The 23,018-nt window shown below is 40.7% G+C and overlaps 1 pseudogene; it reads right to left on the minus strand.

Annotated features, from left to right (window-relative positions):
- Positions 1-11,530: 11,530 nt before the first annotated feature.
- LOC119505589 lies at positions 11,531-12,368 on the minus strand (annotated as a pseudogene).
- Between the last annotated feature and the right edge of the window lie 10,650 nt (positions 12,369-23,018).

Below are 23,018 nucleotides of genomic sequence, written 5' to 3' on the forward strand. Positions count from 1 at the left end.
CTTAGGTTCCCCGGATTACTTTTTATTAACCTTGGACTTGAGCATTGATATTTGCTCTTTAACAAGGAGAGAGAGAACTTAACAGTCAGTAGATAAAGAGAACCGCTACCTAAGTATTGACTACATCTAAAACGTCTTCTTGCTATATCTGAGAGTCACTCCTGTCAAACTGCTGGGAGCTTGGATTTTGAAAAAGAGGCCCTTTGGTGTTGAGTGTGGTTCAGGACATTCTGGCCAGACAAGAGGCACTTAACACAGGGACTTTTTATGCATATTTTTGGGGGGACAATATTAAGGGCAAGAAATGCCAGAAGGACAGTTGACAAAAATAGCGCTCCACCATGATTTTCTCAGTCCACAGAGAAGGAAATGCAATGAAGAGTCTTTACCTCTTACTGAAAATTGATAAACAGCAGTTAACTTCAAGAACGATGCTGGCTTAGTCTTCTATTCCACTTTCAACTTTATTTTCTATTCATCTTTCAATTAATCCAATATCCTTTTAACCACTGTTTACAAAATTAAAAAAAAAAAAAAAAAGTTTTACTCCTAACCAGAGGATTTTACTGAAATGCAGGCTCTTGGAATTAAAACTTCAGGACTACTCTCCTCACACCTTAATTGCAAAATAGCCAGATGCCAGAAAGAGCAGTTCCCTGGCATGGCCCCATGCAATGCCTGGGCTACCAGGTCCAGATCAGGTCTTTGGTGAGGGGTTGGAGGCTAATGGGAACAATTCATTCTGAAAGGCATTCTCTCCTTGGTCAATAACTCTTTTCTTCTCTTCCTCTCTCTCTCCATCCCTGTCTGTCTCGTTCTGCCTTTTTCTCTTTCCTTCATTTCACTCTTAACCTTGGAGATCATTGCACAAATAGAAGGATAGAAAAAGCAAAAATGTGCTTGAAAATGGCTGGAATTATCTTATGACTTGAATGTTTTTCATTAACAAGGAGTCTTCCCATTCCAATGAAGATGATTTGGGTTATCAGGGGTAAGGTAACCATTATGTGAAGAAAACAGTGGTGTGGAGCTATGTTGGGAGACAACACAAAGAATAATTATAACTATCAGGAGACTGCACCAATGTTCTCTTAAAAAATGAAAGTGAAAACAAGACCCTATTTTATTATAAATATGCCATCAGAGTCTAAATATGCCAACATATAAAATTACTGTCCAGTGTCTTATTTCTATTCAAGTAATGGTGAGTGATATAAATTTATATATTATTTTTAGTTATATTACATATAACTGATTGTTGTATTATTTCATCACATTTATCACCAACTGACATGTTTTGTGTCTGGTTTTTATTCCAATACTGTATAAATGTACTATCCTAATAGTTGACTATTGACACCTTTTGTGAACCAATGCAATAAGCTACATCCACTGTTAATTTGGCAAGTAAAATATTCATAATTTTTATTGGGGTTTAGAGGCTCTTCCATCTCACAGTAGGCCAATGTCTTGGTTTTCTGCTTGGTATCATTATAGTCAACTCTTCACTGTTTGTGACTAGAGACAGCATTGTACTTAACTGACACCTACATGTATAGATGAAAACTTTACTTTGCTAACAGTAAACTTTTTCTACTTAACTCTTTAAAAAATGTTACAAATAATAACTTACTCTACACCAAGGTGAAGATCTTTTTAATAGACCAAAACAGGGTGAAGTAAGAGACCCAAAAAATACACAAATAGTGAATTAGCTTCCAAATTAGGGAAGTAATAAAAAGTGTACCTCTTACTAACAACCCACATTTAAAAAAATTTTGGTACAATGGTCGGCAAAATGCAGTGAACCAGGCATTGGTGGAGTCAGCAACTGCAGGCAAGAATTTCACTAATATTGGTCTTAATTTTCTCATTATAAAATGAGTGAACTGAATCAGATGACCTGTAAATTCCTAAAATATTCTTTGATTCCCGTAGATTAGTATTTTTCACTGTTATTTCACTTCTACCAGTGTTTTGGTTTGCTAAAGCTAATGGAATGCAATATACCAGGAATGGATTGGCTTTTTCAATGGGGATTTATTAGATTACAAATTTAGTTCTAAGACCATGAAAATGTCCAAATTAAGGCATCAAGAGGAAGACAGCTTCTCAGAAGAAAGGCAGCTGGCATTTGGGGTTCCTTTGTCACATGGGAAGTCACACGGTGACATCTGCTGGACCGTCTCTCCCGGCTTCTGGTTTCAAAATGCCTCTCTCAGCTCCTTTGGGTCCTTGCTTTTCCCCAGGGTGTTTTCTTTCTTAGCTTCTCTAACCTCTCTCTCGGCTCTGAGTTCTCTCCCAAATGTCTCTCTTTTAAAGGACTCCAGCAAGGGGATTAAAACCCACCTTGAATGGGTGGGGTCATATCTCCATGGAAACAACCTAATCAAAAGGTCCCACCCAACAACAGGTCTGCCCCCACAAGATTGGATTTAAAGGACATGGCTTTTCTGGGGGTACACAAAAAATTCAAACCAGCACAACTAGCGTTCAATGGTAGATAATACATGTAGTTATAGTGTTTTAGTTTGCTAAAGCTGACGAAATGCAATATACCAGAAATGGGTTGGCTTTTACAATGGGGATTTATTAACTTACAAGTTTACAATTATGAGGCCATGAAAATGTTCAAATCAAGGCATCATCTGATGATATCTGGACTCCTCTGTCGTATGGTGAGGCACATGACTGGCGTCTTCTGGTCCTTTTCTCCTGAGTTCCACTGCCTTCAGCTTCTGACTGCTCTGTCTGTGGCTTTCTTTCTGAGCTTCTGTGTGAGTTCTTCTCTCCCAGCTTCTGCTTTTTTCCTTTCCAAGCTTCTCTAGGGCTTTTTTCTGTGTCTCCTCTCTGTCTTTTATCTTCTTATAAAGGATCCCTGAATGAGGTGGGTCACATCTCAACTTAGGAACCTACTTACCGAAAGATCCTACTTACAATGGGTCCACACCCATGGGAATGGATTAGCTTTAAGAACATGTTCTTTTCTGGGATACATACAGCTTCAAACCATCACACATGGATATTCCAGAAAGGAAATTATTTGAGGTTTACAGATTCTAGTCCTGGTTCTAATAAGCTCTGTGATCCTTGGAAAATTCACTACTCTCTGAGTCAATTTTTTTTTCAAGTGTAAGAAACAAGGATATATTTACTTCACTGAGCTGTTTTGAGAAGCAAATAAAGTCTTTAACATTATTTTGAGAAAGCCTAAAATGCTATACAATACAATAAAAGATTATCTGGTAGTTGAGATTTATGTGCTTATTTTGATCCTAGGTGGAAAATTTTGCATTTAAATTTGCAAGTAAGAGGAGACCAGAGAACTGTGTTATCCGTGAAATACAGGGGAATCCCTTTATATTAGTGGTTGCAATTAAGTGTAGTGAGCTTTCACGAGGTATAAAACTTAAAATTCGGAAGATGAAATTAATTCATAATATCCAATCAAATTTACTCAAGTTTTATTGTGCTATGTAAGCAATATAATATTTGAATGTAATATGAACAAAACAATGGATTCTTTATAATACTGATGAAATATTGTGGCCATTTCCATATAAATATTAGTAATATATGGGCCATTTATTACCAATAAATATTTAAATTATTTCAGATACTTGCTGACCTACTTTTATACCACAGCTTTTTCTTTGGTATGCAAATATTCAAAGGTCAAGAAGAATGACTTCCTCAGAATATTCTGAGGACTCTGTAGCATTTTTGTTTTTCTTTTTTCTAGCCTCTGTGTATATTCACAATATTCTATGGAGAGGGAGAATCCATAAGTCAACTTCTCAGAACCTTGAGTAACATTCAAATTTGTGTGTCTCTTACCTCTCCAGCAATAGGCTTGATCAATTTCCACTTCCCTTTCCATCCTTCCCCAGACTCTGATTTTTCCTTGCTTTCAAGGCTGGGGATGTTGAAGGCTTGCGGAGGTATGGATATAACACTGCTTAGCAAGAAGTCTGGGTGACCTTGCCAGATTCCTAAACTCCCCAGACCACAAAGTATTCTCATTAGTACCAAGTCCAGGTTTTCTCCTCTAGGAACAACCAAGGCTGAGAACCACCCACCTAAAAACCCCTCTGAGCAATGGGGCTGGAACTAACATCATGCAAATAATGGTTGATTCTTGGCTTGGAGCCAGGGCCCTAGGACATGGCCATGCAGGAGGCTCCAGAGCAAAATGGCAGGTGCAGGTACAGAACAACAGTACATGGAAAGGGTAAGGGAAAGGATACCAATTCCAGAGAGGACAGCCCTACAGCTTTTAAGAGACATTTAGTAACCAGCATTTGCTGAGTGTCTGCTTTGCGCTAGATGCTGAAGAGTAAAAGGGCAATTTTTTGTGTGTATTGGGAGCAGCTTGGTGGGCTGCATAGAGATGTGGAACAGCTAAAAGGAGCTCTGATGAGGAGCTCAAGCAGGTATTCATGGCAGGTGAAGGATAGGCCTCTGGGAGTGGAGGAGAGACACTGAAGGGGCTGGGTACATGTGTGTTTTATGAAGGGGTAGACATCCTGAGGACAGAGCCCCAGTTGGGGAGGCAGAGGCAATCAGAAAGGATAGCAGTATCCATAGCAGAGGTATGCTCAGTCCCCAGGCTCCAGCGTACACAGCAGAGTGCATTTTGCAGTCTTACGTCCTCCTTTCAGCACTGGCTTAGTGAGGGCAATGGCTGAGTATTTTATCTTGGAATTAAAGCTGTGAATTCTCTACATAGACCCCTGGTTGATTTCTAATTGTTTGGTGAATGAAAAGGTTTCTAAAGAGGTTCAAGGCATTCCTGCTGACTCAGAGATCTTCACTTCATGGTAGCTATGCAAGCAGTTAAATTTTTTTCTCTCCAATTCTTTTTTTTTTTTTTTTCTTCAGCCAAACTATATTATGCACTGTTATTCCAGGATGTCTTGAAACATAGCTATTATCCAGTTATCCATTTTCTGGGGGAAAAAAGGAAATTTACAAAGACTCTTTTTTTTTTTTTTTGCAACAGTGTAGTATTACTTACTCTATTCTCAAGCCAGCTAGGGCAGACAACAGGATCCGGATGGGACAACATGTCCTCAGAAAGAGAATCTGTGCATGGCGAGGCAGATATCACACAGTTAGTTACTACTTTTTAGATCAAAGCACCCCTCCCCTCCTTTCTGTTCACAGGAGCAGTTTTCATGATTATGAGTGCTTTATGCATTAAGTTCAAGAAAAACTGAGGGCAGATCCCATTTATTGAATCTTTAGTATTTTTTAAATTAAAGCAGATGAGGACAGCACATTATCACTCATATTTAGTGGGTGTGATCTCACAGTAAAGGCAGAGAGAGTGACATTTTCTTGTTGTGGAGCACTCATTTCTAGGAAGCAGATAGACTCTTCTCAGAGAGGGGTGGTTTGCTGCTCCCCGCTCTGAACTCTTTGGGAGCAGGACCTCTTCCAGGGTAGGGAGAAACTTGACTCTAAGTATTAGATCATCTCCCGTAGTAGAGCACTTAAAGCTTTATCAGAAGAGATTATAAACTGATCTTCCATGGGCCCCAAGACTTTTAGATTATTATTTCATGGATTTATATAAAAAACAAGGAAAGAAATCTGTGAAATAAGAACATAAACCACTAAGTGAGCATTTGACATTTAGTCCATTATTAGAGGTTAGAGAACACTGGGGCAGGGGTGGTTCTTAGAGGACCCTTAAAGCAATCTCAAATTATATGCAACTCACATTGTGTGGCGTGACCAGAGATCTAAATAGAAATGAGGCTTTCTCATTTCAGACATTTGTGTTGAACTATTTTTAAATTATAGATGAGTGAGAACTGGAGAGGAACAGAACAAAATTCCATTCACTGTAAAGTCTAAAGTAGGAAATATAAGGAAAGAGATGAAAAGACGTGGCTGACAGTAATAAAAGACTGTTGCTTCTCTCTGCATTATTCCAATCATAAACTATGTCTCTTTAAAAAGTTTTAGAGTATTTTCCATACCACAGTTTGACCATCTTCTTTATTATTCAACCTCATATTGCTCTTCAACTATAAAACATTAAGTTAGGAAAAAAATCTAATAAATTAGAAGAAAATATATTCAGGTCTTAACAGATTTGTTAAAGTTCTGAGTCAGTTTACTTGATAAAATGGTTATTGATGCTTACTTTTGTACCCAGGTGGGAGAGTCATAAAAATCACATCCAGATATTTGGTATGTCTCTTGAGCAGGACCTCAGAAGAATGAACAGCAATGAGTCCTTCAAATTAAATACCCAAGACCTTACCTCCTTGGCACATAAATCTTCTAACATGAGTAGACACAGGCCTCACAGAAGGGCAGCCAAATCCCAACTATCTTTTCTCAAAGGACCAGTAGGAAGCATGAAAAAATATCAACCAGGGCTTGGAAAAAGCCGTAAGTTGCAAATATATGAGATTGGGGTTAAAAAAAGTGAATTTCACTGGAAAGCAAGTGATGAAATGCTTGGTGGAAGAGACTCAGATTCTAAAACTCATTTCTTGTGATATCTTTTTTTTTTTTAAACAAACAAAAACCTTTTAATTTTAGAATATTTCTAGATTTACAGAAAACTTGCAAAGACAGCACAGAGAGTTTCCATATACCCACCTATCTTCCCTTATTGCTAACATCTTTTATGACCACATTACATTTTTTTTCTTTTCTTTTTTTTTTTTCATTTTTATTGAGATTGTTCAGATACCATACAATTATCCAAAGATCCAAAGTGTACAATCACTTGCCCCTGGGTACCCTCATACAGCTGTGCATCCATCACACTTAATTTTTGTTCAATTTTTAGAAACTTTTCATTACTCCAGACAAGAAATAAAGTGAAAGATGAAAAAAGAAAAAAAAGAAAAGGAAACTCGAATCCTCCCCTATCCCTAACCAACCCCCCTCAATTGTTGACTCGTAGTATTGGTATAGTACATTTGTTACTGTTTATGAAAAAATGTTGAAATACTACTAACTGTAGTATATAGTTTGTAATAGGCATATAGTTCTTCCCTATATGCCCCGCTATTATTAACTTCTAATTGTATTGTCATACATTTGTTCTGGTTCATGGAAGCGATTTCTAGTATTTGTACAGTTGATCATGGACATTGCCCACCACAGGATTCAGTTTTATACATTCCCATCTTTTGACCTCCAACTTTCCTTCTGGTAACATATATGACTCTGAGCTTCCCCTTTCCACCTCATTCACACACCATTTGGCGCTGTTAGTTATTCTCACATCTTGCTACCAACACCCCTGTTCATTTCCAAACATTTAAGTTCGTCCTAACTGAACATTCTGCTCATACTAAGCAACCACTCCCCATTCTTAAGCCTCGCCCTATATCTTGGTACCTTATATTTCATGTCTATGAGTTTACATACTGTAATTAGTTCCTATCAGTGAGACCTGGCAATAATTGTCCTTATGTGTCTGGCTTATTTCACTCAGTATATTGCCCTCAAGGTTTTGTCATCAACCCATTTTTTTTTAATATGGTTTTGTTCACTCACCATACATTCCATCCCAAGAAAATAATCGATGGTTCTCTGCATGGTCATACATTTATGTGTTCACCACCTTCACCACTATCTATATAAGGGCATCTACATTTCTTCCACAAGGCAGGAGGGAGAGTCAAAGAAGGTAGAGAGGCAAAAGAAAGAGGAAAAAAAAATGACAGCTAGGAAGCAGCAAAAGGAAAAATAACCTTAAATCAAAGTAGAATAAAGAATCAGACAATACCACCAATGTCAAGTGTCTAACATGCCTCCCCTATCCCCCCCTCTTATCTGCATTTACCTTGGTATATCATCTTTGTTACATTAAAGGAAGCATAATACAATGATTCTATTAGTTACAGTCTCTAGTTTATGCTGCTTGCATCCCTCCCCCAATGCCTCCCCGTTTTTTAACACCTTGCAAGGTTGACATTTGCTTGTTCTCCCTTGTAAAAGAACATATTTGTACATTTTATCACAATTGTTGAATACTCTAGATTTCACCAAGTTACACAGTCCCAGTCTTTATCTTTCCTCCTTTCTTGTGGTGTCTCACATGCTCCCCACCTTCCTCTCTCAACTGTATTCATAGTTACCTTTGTTCAGTGTACTTACATTGCTGTGCTACCATCTCCCCAAATTGTGTTCCAAACCACATTTCTTGTGATACCTTATACAAGCTTTGTTTCAAGGAGAAAATAATTAGCCCAGGAAATCAACTGTCAGAGAGCAATCAACAGAACTCTTTGCTTTTAGGGTGGTCCTCTCCAGTGTTTATCTTATTGCTCTTCTTAGTGCGGGTTAGGGGTTCTTGCGACCCCTCTACCCTTGGGGAGATGATTTACTTCCAATCGCATGCTAGGCAGGGAGTGTTCTGAAACATATAGAAGCAGTTGGGGAAGACGTGGCAAGGGCACTTCAAGATAAACGTCTAAGGGAGTTGTAATTTAAAAAAAGAAAACCAAAATCAATTTCAGGCTAACTAGAACTCTTCTAATCCTAGCCACCAACTGTTCAGATCAATGGCTTCTTCCCTGAGGGAACTTCAGAAAATTAAGGAGAAAGCCAAACTCAAACATTGTCGCAGCTCTACTGTCATAAAAAACCAGTGTTGCTATGAACCGTCATGTTACATGGGATGACCCAATCAATGATTTAATAATAATAATAGTAACAGAGCAGTCACCTTTACTTGAATGTTCAGAAGCCAAAGAATAATGGCATTCTGGCTTTGCCACCTTCTGTCCTTGTTTACACAGCAAATGAACCTCATATTAATGGCTCTTGGAAAGGTGCTCTTTCATATTTGACATAGAGTTCGTCTGGCACAAATAGCAAACCTTGAGAATATATGAGTCTCTCTGCCCCACGGCTACCCTTTATTATATAAACATTGAGAACCGCCCCCCCCCCCCCTTCATTGTCCTTGCTGGGTCTGTAAATCACAGCTGCACTGGTAACCTTCCAGCTGAGCCAGCTGCTCTCTGACCAACCTCTGAAATCTCAGGCAGCTGTTGATGGTCCACTAAGCTTCTCTGCCCCTCTGGCTCATATTAGTGTCCTCTATAGTAAACAGGACTTTCACGTTAGATGGAGACCTGAGATGTCCCTCACCTGGTCCCCACTGTTTGCTTGTCTGGGACCAAAAAGGAGCCTCTCTAGCAGCACTGCCGACCACCAACTATGATGAAAATCAATCTGAAGTCCAAGGTAAAGTCCTACAGTGTCCTCGTGCATGTTTGTGTGGTTTTTCTGTTTGAAAAACCAACATGATCCCAACACTTACACTAGGGAGTAACAAGTAAATTGAGGTTTGCTCTTTGAAGTGTTAGTCATGGCTCTTAAAGGTGTCCAAGGTAGTGGCTTGCATATGGTGACAGGAAACAGATGCTGACATGAATGCAATGATGAATGCTGAACAATTTTCATTGATTATTAGGCTTATGGTGGACAGTCTTTAGGGTACTTGCCAAATTACAGAATTATTCTCTTACAAACTTTTTCCTGCTCTCATACCTGGATGCCTGGAGCAGAATTCTTAAATTGTGAAAAAAGAGCAGGTGCTAAGAGGAGGAAGACGAAACATCCTCTCTATTTTTTCAACCAAATAGTCAAGTGATCAAGAGCTGGGAATCTAAACAATCACTTCCATTTATGTGATGCAAAGTCACATCTAAGGTCACATTTAAGCATGCACACATTTGCTGTAGCAATTAAAAAACATTAAAAATTACTGGGCAATCAGTTGTCAACATGGTACAGGGAAAAGAATATAAGGTTTCATGCTCCAAGTCTTGGATTCGGTCCCAGGTATAGAACTATTACGTATTTGGTCTTGGATAAGTCTCTGAATGTCTCTAAGCCTCAGTGTCCTCATCTGTAAAGTACGGATGTCAACAACAGTGTCCTCCTTCCCAGGGCTCCTGTGAAGATAATGTATTTGAGAACTCTTTGTAAGTGCTATTCAAATGTACTCCTTTTAAATTTTATTGCTTTTAGAGCTATGTAAATTGGGTGTTGAGACATTTACAAATTCTTCACCACATGTTGTGGAGCTCAGAGAGTCCTGACTCACTAGATACTGATTTCTCTGGACTATTTGACTGAGAGAATTTCTTCTCCACACACTGCTGCTGCTGGGGCTTGCGCATCCCCTCTCTTCTCCTCTCCATTACTCCTTGAAACCCAGACCCACCCCCACCAGACCCCTGCCACTGTAGCACAAAACCATACTTTGGGCACAAGGTAGATTATTAGGCTTTTGTAGTTGACCAATATACTTAAGCACCAAGCATAATTAGCCTTTCATGTGAAAAAAGTATTGTAGTATCCAAAGAACTGACAAACAAGATCAGCATATTTGGAAGTTGAGGACTCCCTGGGCAATATTTTTCTGTGTGTTGGCCTGGCATGATTTTTCTTGGTAAACTAGATAAGGAACATTCCCAGCTAATGGCAACACCCTGGCCAATGTTTAAAGCTATGAAGATCAAGTAGTAAAATCATGAAATATGAGTCTTCTTACACCACTACTGCCAAAGCTTAATTAAACTAGGAGTAGAAGGGAGTTTCCTTGATGTGATAAAAGGTATCTACAAAAAAAATCTACAGGTAAATATTACTGGTGAAATACTGAACATGCTCCCCCTAAGTTGAGAATAAGACAAGGACGCCCACTTGCACCACTTCTATTCATTATTGTACTGGAGGTCTCAGACTGTGCAACAAAAAGATTAGAAGGGAAGAATTAAAACTTTATTTTTAGATGACGATTGTATACACAGAAAATTCAAAGGAATCCACATGAAACTTTCTGAGGTACTGAAAAGGTTCTGTATCTTGTTCTCTACATAGTGATTACACAATGTATACTTATTCAAAATATGTCTGAACTGTTTACTTTACTTGTGAATTTTACTTTATACAAACTGTACCTCAAAATAAACTTTAACACCTGGTGAGAAACCCGTTTTGGTTCAGGAGAGATAGCTTATAAGAATGGACACACCATACCGATCAATGGCTATCTGCTCTTCACTTAGTAAGAATCCCTTAGGTAAAATGGGACCTTAATGTCAGCCAATCAAATAAAAAACTTTAAAGGTTTAAAAATCACTTGAATTTCTCTACAATCACTGGTGATTTTAAAATATGTCTGCAAATTTTTTGACTCTTCCCTTCAAAGGTAGAGCTTAATTTCCCTCCTTTGAATGTGGGTTTGTCTTAGTGACTCATCTCTAATGAATAGAAGTTGTGGAAATGAGGCTATGTGACTTTTTTTTGTCCTTTGGTTTTATTTTCTGGGATAAAAAAAGCGTAGGCATGTTTTTACAAGGTCCTCTTTAAAATAACTTATCAAATGGCTTATTTCATGTCTCTTGATTATCAATATTCATCAAGGTCAATGTCAGCCTTGATCAATTGTCTGAAAATTTCAGAGCAGAATAAGTAGCTTCGTGAATTTTTCCTCAGTCCTTGAGAATCATAATCATCACAAAAATATTTGATCATTTTGTTACAAATATCTGGAAAGTAGTTGTGTTCATTCATTGTTAATAGGGCAGGGAGCAGTGTCATAGACAGTTAATCCTAAATTGGTCTCCACCCATAGAGATATTTTCTGAAAATCACGGATTTAAGTTAGGAAAAAAAAAACAAACAAGGAAAATGACACAGACCATTCTGCTGCAGTAGTGATCATGTGAAGCAAATAACCTTTGTCCTCAGGGTTCCAATGGCGTTTCTGCACTACATTGGTGCCAAAATTGCCATTGTACAAAAGTGATGTGTAAATCAGCATGCTAAGTGCACTTACTCCACACCTGATTATAACCACTACTAGTCTGATACAGAAGACTTGATTGCCATGAATTTTGGGCTGCATTTGGTAAGAAAGGATGGTCTGAATAAATACATATAAGCCCAGACCAAAGTAGAGTACAGCTACACTTACATGTGCAACACAAAGTGTTGTTTTCTGGAAGTTTGCCACTATAGAAAGTCCTAAGCAATTCAGTAATCCAAGCACAAGACCAGTTTTGTTTAGTTGCATGGTATGATTTTCTTCAGGATTTAGAGCATGAACTTGTTTAAAAGGAACACAAATGGTTGCAAAGCACAACAGTACCAACTTGCCAGCCACATGAGTTAGCCCAAATGGAAGTAGATTCTCTAGCCCCAGTTAAGCCAGCTTGCTGCAGTTCTGACCTGCATCTTGACTGCACCCTCATGAGAGACCCCGAGTCAGAACCACTCAGCCAAGCTGCTTGACATTTAACACTGCTCCAAACAAGCATTTTTTCTGGAGCTACTGTACCAGTGTCACTGATATAAGGCAAAAACCAGGTCAACATGGTGGAGAGTTATTGCAGTAATGTATGAAACGATAAAAGCAGCAGCTGTCCAAATTACAAGGGCTGAAGGGAGGAAACTGAGACCTTGCTGAAATCACCACATCTCAAACAGGCCTTCTGAAGTTTCTATATTCATCTCTGGCAATTCCTTGTCTCCTCCCAATTCTTTGCTCTAGCTACCATGAGCTTGCTTGGGTGACCTGGTCAGTGAAGGCTGTGGGCTCTGGAGCCTGCCTGAAGGATGGAGATGGGATGGGGCCCTGACGCTATGCGACTTTTGAGACTAAACTATAAAAAGGACGTAGCTTCCACCTGGTTCTCTGTCTCTCTCAGGGTGTTTCCTCTGTGGGAGGCCAGCTGCCATGCTGTGAAGGCATTCAAGCAGCCTTGTGGAGCAGCTTATGTGGAGAGGAACTGAAATTTCCCACCAGCAAACAGTACCAACTTGCCAGCCACAAGAGTTAGCCCATATGGAAGTAGATTCTCTAGCCCCAGTTAAGCCAGCTTGCTGCAGTTCTGACCTGCATCTTAACTGCACCCTCATGAGAGACCCTGAGTCAGAACCACTCAGCTAAGCTGCTCCTGAATTCCTGTCCCACAGAAACTGTGAGGGATAATAAAGGTTAATTGCCACTTTATGCCAGTAAATTTGGGGGTAATTTGTTACACAGCATGATAATATTTGTCTTCAGAGTCAGTGGTTATGTCTGAAGAGGATACTTCATGACTGTGAATCATTGGAATGCCTGATGTTCTTTGTACCTTATATTCTAATCTGAATGCTATGCACTAAGACAGTATTTAAATTAAAACATACCTAGGTCTGAAAATAAAAATGCAAGTAATATGTTATTAATTTTCTAGTTGTCTTTTTCCATTTTTGGACTGCAGATTATTATCAAGCCTCCATATGTTGAGAATATGTTTTCTATAGCCATGGTGGGTAACTTTGGAACAAAATAAATAAGTAATACTTACGAGAGAGTCATAAGAAAGTTACTCTCCGAGAAATTTTCTCATAGTAGCAGATCAAGGCACAAAGACCGAGGACCCCTCTTGCAAACGTGCCTCTGTGAGAACGAACTAGAAGAAAAAGATGGCCCTTTCTCTATGAACATTTCTTAGCCTCTAACCAGTTGTATTCTGGTCTTATCACACTACTTTTCTTCTTCTAATCTAGATTTCAAGTCTCTCTAAATCATTTTCTTGTTTATAATTTTGAAGTACCAAAAAGTCAGGTTTCTATTTACCAAATGACGAAAGATCTGGTAAGCACAGGACCCCCATCCCCAAAGCTGACTCATGGCTCAAGGAGTACATTTGGTTTTAGGAACTAGTTACAGCTTGTTGGTACAAGACACAAACCATCCCAGGAAGCACAGAAATCCTCCTCTTTGTTAATACTCAGTACACTAAGAGAAATTCAGTTCCCAACAAAATGCTGTACTTTGAGCCAGAGAATTTTTCAGAAAGAATCAGCTTAAAGAAAGCTGAACCGTTGTTTGTAACTCAGCATGCCGTTCTTTCTCAATACTGCTTCTCCATCCTTTCCATTTGTTCCATTATTTCAACAGTAAGTTTGTTAAGTGAACCCTTCAAAACACACTGCCATGAATAATGTTAAGATTAAAATGGTTTAAACTCTAAGCGCTGGAAGAAAGTAAGTAGCTGACAATGGACAAGTTAGTCATGCACAAGAATTTCATCTCTGAAAATCATTAGCATTTCTCTATAACTGGTGTTTTTTTAAGGGCATCAATTTTCCCTGAAAAGCAAAGAAAAGTTTAAAGGACAAGAATACATACCTAACAACCAGAGCTGTCCTGGCCTGTAGGGAGACTAATAGCCCCAACCACAGCTGTGTTCTTGAAGCCTTTTACACACATAACATATCTTCATATTAAGCCATTATGTTAAATAACACACACACACACACACACACACACACCCCTAAAGCGAAAAATAAAGAGGTACAGATAACAAAATGCAGAAGTCAGTGGAAAATATATTTAAGCTGACAACATTAAGATTCGACGATAAAACCGTCAAATTAAAGGAATACACAAACAGAAGTTTTTATGTCAGGAGAGGTAATTTTATAGCAAAGGATGGCAGTGAACATCGGTGATAATTACTGTGATGGTGATGATGATGAGTAAAAAATTATGAAAAAATCATGAAAATAGCAAACGATTATAAAACACTTTTAAAAAAATTTCCTGAACAATTTGACGTCCTGTCGGAACCATGGGGAAGGAGAACTCTCTGATATTATGAGTGCTACCAAACCACTAGGTAAGATGAAAAAACCCTGTGGAGATTTTTTCCTAAACAAAGCAGCTTTGGAAAACCTAAAATGGATGTGGATAATGAAAGTTTGGGGAATGTGTATATGTGTTACTAGGTTACCTACATTCCACTCAACTGGAGTTTTGATAGTCGACACGTGCCATGGCCACGGAAAGAGGAGGTGAAGATCACAGGCGGGCGACACTAAGGGAAAAACGCAGTAGAGGTGACGAAAGGCAGATTTGTAGAGGAGAAAAATGGGAAACCTAACAGGGAGATGGGAAATGCAGGACTGTGGGGCAGTTTTGGACACTGGAAACTTCGGCTCAATGGGGCCAAGGCTGGTGGTGAGGGGACAGGTGTCAGAAAGTTTCAGTCTGTGACCTTCTGACAGGCCATCTCTCTCCCTTTCATCACCTCTTGTGGCCAAGAGCTTGTGGGGTTATCTAAGCACAGCACTGATCCTTCAGTGGGAGCATTATGCATATCATTCCTCACTTTGATCCAAGAGATTAGTGTGTTCTTCACCATGTTCTCCATGGAGAGGGTGGGGACAGGCAGGATTTAGAGGAAACGCAGGGGACCCAGCCAACCAGAGGCTATACTTGGAAGCAGAGGGCATTGTAGTATTTTTCCCCAAAACTAAGTGAAACTTTGCAGAAAACCAGGTTAGGCTCCAGCTCCAAAATGTGTCTGCATTAAGACACTCCCTTTAGTGGAGGAAGAGCCTGGGGGAGGGCTCAGGGCTCCAGGACTATTACAGTTTTCCGTGTTACCAAGCAGTATTGGTCATTATGTGATGCCTCCTTCCAGACTTTTAATCAGCCACTGAGTCAACAAATATTTACTGACTAGTTAAAGAATGTACAGTCGAGTGCAAAGGGTTTGATCACAAACCACATTTCTTTCTAATTTCCATGGCTTCACCCATGGTGCAAAATGATTAGGAGATCTTTACTTATGCCACTTCAAGAGTGCCATTCTGATAAGATGTTTCCTCTAAAAATTCAGTAGTGAATGCCATAGTGGAGTGATGTGGAGTGAAAAGAGCAAGGGTTTTGGCGTCAAAACAAGATGCCAGATCTGTCCCATCCACTGGTTGAGGGAATCTGGGGCCATCTGCTTTATTACTTAGTGTTTTTTTTCCCTCTTAACTGTAAAATTAGGATGATGCTTTTATTAATGAGACGTTGATACCAAGCTCATGGTGTTCTGAGTAGAACATAAAGTGTGAAGGGCCACATGAATGTCAGCTGTTCTTGCTATAACTCAGGGTTGGAATCCTTGGTCGTGGAAAATCACAGAACTACCCTTGCCTGGCTTTTAGTAGGGCTTCCTGCAGTTGGGTGTGACTGAGCTCTACAGGAACTTGGAGGTTGCAGACACACCTCAGATTTCAGGGAAAACCCTCTCCATACTCCACAATCAGCCATAGAGGTATGGGAGGAGGCAGCTCTGCAGACATGGTGGGGCAGAAGCAGGCAGAGTGTCTCACAGGCATACACAAAATTAGCTCTATTTGACATTAATTTTCAGAAATTACAAACTGCCTTAGATGTCTTAGCTAGATTCAATAGCTTTGAAGCCTTAGTGAATAGAAGCAAAGGAAAAACTACTCTTTGAAAACTACCAGGTGTTTTTGTATTTCATGAGAGTTAAAATTTGAATTAAGAGTTGTGCTAAAATTGCTCCTCTGAGAAAAGGAAAAAAAGAAAAAACAAACAACTCACAATTGATTTTGGTTTCCCAAAAGTCAAGCTAAGATCCTACTCTGGAGTGGAGTCCAAGACAACACCGAACCACACTGTTTTCTATAATGATGTCAAAGGTGGTGTTTACTATGAGTGGAATTACATTTCTTCATTCATTCAACTACTCCTTAATTTTCCTAGTAGATCCTGAGTCCCCACCATGTGCCTGGCTCTCTTCCAGGCACTGAAGGACACCAATCACACAATTACATCACTGATGCTAAGTGCTGTGAAGTCAAGGGAGGTGTGACTGGGGACTAGGCCTGGTCTTGGAAAGCTTCCCTGAATAAGTGAATTTTAAGCTGAGATTTGAAGGATGAGTCAGAGGTTATAGTCAGAAGGGTTGGGGTGTTCACATTGCAGGCATATGGAAAAGTAGGTACCAATATTTTGAGGGAAGAGGGAACATGAACTATGAGTGAATGAAAGGAAAGCTGGCAGGGCTGGTATGCCAAGATTTGGAGGGGAGATGATGGCGTGTGGCTCAAGAAGAGGCGAAAGTCATGGGCAGAAGCAAGACCACCCAGGACCTGGATATGGATCTCTGCCCTAAAACCCAGTGGGAGATGACTGAACGGCTTTGTTTTGGTTTGCTGGAGCTGCCGTTAGGTAAAATACCAGAAATGGATTGGCTTTTATAAAGGCAAGTTATTAGGTCACAAATTTACAGTCTTAAAGCCATAAAAGTGTCCAAACTAAGGCATCAACAAGAGGAAACCTTCACTGAAGAACAGCCGATGGCATCTAGAATACCTCGGTCAGCTGGGAAAGCATGTGGCTGGCGTCTGCTGGTTCTTTGCTCCTGGGTTGTGTTTCAAAATGACTTTCTCCAAAATGTCTCTGGGCTTGCCTCTCTTAGCTTCTTCAGAGCAAACTCTGGGCTAGCATCTCCAAACATCTCCAAGCATCCCCAAGTGTCAGCGTCAGTTCAGCTCTTAGCTTCTCTCCAAGATGTCCCTCTCAGCTGCTCTTGGGGCATTTTGTCTTCCCTGCTCTCTGTGTGAGCTCTCTTTAAAGGACTCCAGTGATCTAATTAAGACCCACCCTAAATGGGTGGGGTCCACATCTCCATGGAAATAATTCAGAGTTATCATCCTAATCAACAGACTAATCAGTCTGCCCTCACAAGACTGCATTAAAGAATATGGCTTTTCAGGGGACATAATATATCCAAACTGGCACAGGCTATAATCAGGACAGTGACATAATCTGTGTTTAAAAAAATGACTTGCGCTCCAGATGAAGAGTAGGTGGAAGGAACAGTGGATGTGGGCTGACCAGTTAGGGGGTTACTGGAATTCTACAGGATAGAGATGGGTTGCTGCTTGAATTACTAAGGTGTTGGAATTAATCTGGAGAGAAATAGACAAATAGGAGAAAATGAGGATGCTAAATGGCTGAACTGGTTTCTCTAGGGGTGAGGAAAAGGACATGTCAAGAAAGATCTCCATGTTTTTGAATGGTGGTGCCACTGGTTGGGAGGAGAAGCACAGAGAGGAGGGTTTGGAGAGGTGGATCATGATTCTCATTTAGGGCACGCTGAATTTATGGGCCTTGGTGAGATTTGCAGCTGCCAATGCAACACAAGCACTGTGCATTGGCTCTTGAAGCCTGCACTAATTTCTGGAAAGGTGTCTGGTATACCACCTGGCTCACAGCACAGAGTTATTCTGTGAGGTATGTCTGTCACCAAACTTGAGAGGATTCAGACCACTCTCAAGAGAAAACAGACAGAGCTCCCAATCTGTCTCATGCATCAGCCTGGCTCGCTCCACTGGGCAGCTGATAAAAACAATTTCTTCTTCTTCTGAATGGCTGCTCCCATAGAAGCTGTGTTGGCTTTGTGACAGAGTCCTGGTGAAATGTACGTGATGTGGGTGGTGGATGCCAGCTGTGTGTTCAACTCTGGTCCTTTAGACGCAAGGGACAGCAGGCCTCAGAGTGCTTCTGAAATGTCAGCATAAAAGGGCAGATTCTGGGCACTGAATGATGGAAGTTAAATGTTATGACCAGTCACCAGGTTTGAGTCTCTGGAACAGATACCTTTTCATTTAATGATCTTGGAAAATTAAAAGCATATACAATCGAGATCTACCCAATGCAGAAGTAGAACTGTATTTTTGAGCTTCTCTCCTCCCTGCTCCTAGTACCTCTGTAATTCCCAGAATCATCCCAGCCCCATTCTGCAGTAACTACATTCTTTATTCATACTTCTAATGAAAGATTTGTAGAGGCTTCAATCAAACAATCAAATGTCAAGAAAACATTTAAAGGCCCTAGCTTTAGGACATACCATCTAGGTAGCTAAGCATGTCATAAATGCCTGCAATTAGTCACACATGCCTCAAGAAGCAAACACTGGCTGGACAGTATGACAGCTTTTAAATTATGGCCATGAACAGAGTCTGCACACATAAAGGTGAACAGGTCAAATTCTAGGCTGAGTTTAGTTCTCAAAGTGGCTGGTCATAATGGATTTGAAAGTACCTAAGATTATGAGCTAAACCATTTGCAACAATGACTCGGCCTAAGGTTTGATGTTACTGAGGAAAACTTGTTAATCCACAAAGGTCAACAAACATGACCTCGATATGTCCTCAAGAAAACACAGTATGAGGTTAAGTAAGGCTACAAATAAACAACTAAATAAACATCATAAGCATGTTTAAGGAAAGCATTCGATTGTGTCAATAGAAGGTAGTTCACACAGGGTGGAGGAAAAAAAGGGTCAAAAAGCAAGAAGGTTTGTGTTTTTGCCCCTGCTCCAATTCCACACTCACCCAGCACCATTCTCTTATTAACTTGGCTGCGTGTTGACCTTCCTGCAGGTGGAAGAAGGCACTAACAATGAATCACCTAATCAAAATAGTCCTTGTTGCCAATTGCTACCTTGTTATTCGGATCTCCATAAACTTGATGACCTTAATTAGTGCTAGTCAGTTCCCTAGCTCCTAAACTGGTTCTTCCACTGAGCCCACAATCTGGGCTGTGGCAGGACAATAAAGACTTACTCATTGACGGTATTTTGGCTTAAACAGATTCCTTTGAATGTGAACATTTAGTTTATTTAAATTCCTCCTCCACATTAGGGCTGGTTTAAATATTGTCTTTGGCAGAAACCCAGTTTTTGAGATGTCACTTCCTTTTTACCTCTTTATACTGTAGGCCCCGGTGTGAAGCTGCCCTCATGTCTGGGGAAGGAGACGTCCCTGCGCAGACCTGGCATCCTCTGGCTCCTTGCTGGGCCACACCCACCAGGTACCACTAGCTTGTCAACTTCATTTCAGCCCATGCCTTTTGCTTCTAGACACATATGTGAATTGGGACTCATGTCAACTGGCATGTTTGGTTACTATCATACCATTGAAACAGAGTGTAACTTTTCACTTTTTAAGAATGAAAAAGGTCTCAGGAGGCCTGAAAACGATACATTTTTAATGACCGCTGTTTGTGCACCCGGTATATGGGCTGTAACTCAGGATGATGTTGAGCCAGGTGATGGCTCCCTTCTCTGACAAATTAATCCCAGGATCAAGCCTTGAAGGGGACAAAAGAATTTATTCGGGAACACAGAAGCTCTGCTGCTTCAAGAAACCAACTCGTCCCAACTTGTTCCGCTGGAGAGGCAAAACTGGGGTCAGCCACCCTACTGCTGCTCACCTCAGCGGGCTCCAGAACATTCCTGGTCAGCAAGGAGCCTGCTGCGGGCGGCCTTTCTTACCCGGAGACGCAGCCGCCATTGTTGTCGCTTCCGCTTACCCGTGGGGCGTCTGTTCTCGGGAGCCTCTGGCAGCTGCTGCCATCATCCTCCACATCAGCACTAGCGCAGGTTCCTCATCCTTGGCTGCAGATTACAATCACCAGGTGGAGTTTAGTGAAACGCCCATGACGATTCCCGCCTTCAGAAATTCCAGGCGTCGCAGGCTTAGGTGCTTCTCCCGGGCTCGGTGGGCGTGGCCTCGCGCGGCCCCTGGTGCGCAAGCGCACGCCGCCTGCTGGCTGGCTACACCTGCAGTTTTTTCCGGGTTACTCCGTGGCTGCGTGTCCTGATGCTGTCGTGATCCAGGCACGCTCTTTCTCACTCTTAGCTTTTACAACTACAAAGAGTTGCTAGTTTGAAATGCTTCATCTAGTTTTGCAGTCCCAATTAATTTATCTCTAAATTAATATAAACAAAACCAACAACTACCTAATTTGTGAATTTACACTGTGCTAAAGGTTTTGCATGTATTTTCTTTTTTAAAAACCTTTTTGTTGTGAAATATGACACTCACATACACAGTTTACAAAACAAAAATATACATCCGAGTGAATATCACAAAGCAAACACCCACGTAACCATCATGTTGAAAAAGATATACAACGTGGCTAGCACCCCAGAAGCCACCCCTGTGACCCCTCCTTTTCACTTATCTCCAATTCCCCATCAGCCACCACCATGACATTTAAACATGCTGGTTTTTTTTTTCATTGTCCATCACCAAATATGTATCTCCAAAGTTGGTTTTGTCTTGCAGTGGGTGCCTCTTACAGAATGTGCTCTGTGTCCAGCTTCATTTGCTCATTATCATGTTTGATTCATCTATATTGCTACATGTAGCTGTGATTCACTCACCTTCATTGCTATATTCTATTTCATTGCACAAACAGATCCATCTGTTCCTCTATTGTTGATCAGAATCTGAGCCAATTCCAGATTATTGTCATTGTCCCAGAGCTGCTGTGAACATGCTTATATGTGTCTCCCTGTGCTCACTGGAATCTCTGGCCCATTGGCCATGCATATCTTGCACTCGGTAGACAATGCTGAACCATTTTCCAAAGTGGCTGTACCGACTCTCTCCTTCCAACACTTGGGATTGCCAGTGTTAGCTAGGCCGGTGGGTGTAGCTGGCATCTCACTATGGTGAGTTGGACACCCTCTTAGATGCTCAGTGGCCACCTGGGTATCCTCCCCCAAAGAGCCTGTTCAATCCTTTTGCCTTGTTCCTCCATCCATTTGATTATCTGCTCTTCTCTTACTGATTCTTAAGACATTCTGTACTCAAGCCGTCTCTGCAAAAGTACCCACTGCACTCCAAAGCCTGATTGCTCATTCTCCCAAATGATGTCTCTACATGAACCCAGGCTTGAATTTAAAGTACACTATGGGTGTTTTCTCCTAAGATCCTATTCACCATCCTGTCTGGTAGAAATATTGCTCCCATCCTGAAGGTGAGGAAACCAATGCCCCCAGTGGTTACATAATGTACCTAGTGAGTATTGGGCCTGAAATTAGCTCCCAGATCTGTCTTACTCCAAAGTCTATGCATTCCATCTCTGTACTCTACTAACAACTGTCTATCTGTCCAATAAAGCAACATTTGGAGGCCAGTCTAGTCGATTTCTGTTCCTTTGTTAATCATTCTCCAACCACTGCACACGATCTGTTGACTGCTCATTATTAAATATTTACTTGAAAAATATTGTAAGTTTAATCCTGGGAAAAGTCTTGGAAAAGAGATATTATCAAACCACATTTGGGAAAAAGTTAGCTCTCGTTAATCTCTCTCTGCCTTTTTAAACCAAACTTAACACCGAAACTCAATCACTTGGCATGGTCCTCTCTGATTACAACCCTTGATCAGGGGAAATATTAAACATGAGAATTAGGGTGACACTTCTGTGACTCTGACATGTCTACTCAGCATCACCTTTAGAGCTGCATGACTAAAAATGGTCAGTATTCCTGCACTGATTTCCATTTGGGAGTTCTTAGCTGATCTACCCATGGCTGACTGAGCGGTTAACAAGGACAAAGGATGGTGTCAGACTCATCAGTGTTTTGATAATAATGCCCAGGACACAGGAAGGCAGAAAACAAATGAATAGAAAAAGAAATACCAGGCAAATACCAACCAAAGGAAAGCTGGGGTAGAAATACTGATAAAAGAAAAACTTGAAACTCTGTGGTTTCCTGGTTTCCCACAAGAGAAATTTCAATTCCACCCCCAGCCCCATTGTTCGGCCTCTAGTTCTCTCCCAGAGTGTAAATGTGCTTGCATTTAATTTATTTTCAAATGGCCTTGCAAGGAAACGGCTTATGGCTCTTCCCTTTGGCTTACTAGCAAAGAAGGGCCATGCTCTGCCCTGATCTGGACATCTTCTAGGGGGAGGCTGATGAGAGAAGTTTCAGCTTTGACCCATCCCTGACACTTCACTATTGATTCTGAGGGTTTGTGCCAGGACCAGTTTTTCTTGAGTCCTTGGCTCTGTTCTCAGTTGTCTTGATGACTGAATCCTCAGTCACATCTTATGTGCATGTGTCAGTTGACCTGGAAATGGACATGGATCAGCCTGAAGGCTCCACAATTGATGGAAGGCTTGATACTGATCAAAAGCAGTGGGTTCTTTGCCTGATGTGCTCAAATGACCAATTCCTGGGGTTTCAAAGAGAGGAAGAATTTATTGCTGGGCACAAAGCAAGAGATCAGATGGTGTATCAGCCTAAAAATTTGTCTCTCCAAACTGCAGTAATTCTGATGGTTTTATAGCATCAAAAGATGGGCAGGTTTTAGGATAATGAGCCCAGTGGCTCTAGATGATGTAATTAGAGGTGATTGATTGCATG

Source organism: Choloepus didactylus, chromosome 10 (genome assembly GCF_015220235.1).
Source record: "Choloepus didactylus isolate mChoDid1 chromosome 10, mChoDid1.pri, whole genome shotgun sequence".
Taxonomy (NCBI): Eukaryota; Metazoa; Chordata; class Mammalia; order Pilosa; family Megalonychidae; genus Choloepus; species Choloepus didactylus.